Here is a 567-nt window from a genome sequence, read left to right on the forward strand (position 1 = left end):
CCGGGGTCCCCACAGCTCTTGAGCCACCTTGCTCAGACCCCCAGGAGGGGACGCAAAGGGAGCCGTCGGGGAAGGGGGGGGTGTTTGCATCTCCTGCCTCAGTTTCCCCCCTCCGGCAGGCTGGGAGAGGCCAGACCTCCCTGCCCAGGTGCTGCAACCCAGCAGTGAGCTCCTCAGCTCATGGGCTGTGCTCCAGAGGGTCCCAGCCTTCCCAGGACCCCCACCCGCACACAAGTCAGCTGTTAAGAAATTACTTTTATGCTTATATTCCATCAGCTTAGCTAAAGGGGCACGACAAAATTCACACAGCAAGTCACGTATCAGAGGCTCCAAGGCTTGGGCTGCAGAATTGGCTGGAAAAGGCCCCCGGGGATTGCCGAGGCGGAACACGTGGGGCTGCCGCTCCCTCCGCTGGTTACAAGCGCCTCCTAAACCTGGTTAATTCTAGCTAGGGTTGCTGGAGCAGAAAACCGTGCGGGTGCTGTTAACCTCCGTGTTGCTCCTGTTGGACATCATGTGGGTTGCGGAGGAGCACAGGTTCCATTGCAGGAGGTTAACCCTTGCCTC

This window comes from Fulmarus glacialis, unplaced genomic scaffold (assembly GCF_000690835.1).
Source record: "Fulmarus glacialis isolate BGI_N327 unplaced genomic scaffold, ASM69083v1 scaffold4890, whole genome shotgun sequence".
Taxonomy (NCBI): Eukaryota; Metazoa; Chordata; class Aves; order Procellariiformes; family Procellariidae; genus Fulmarus; species Fulmarus glacialis.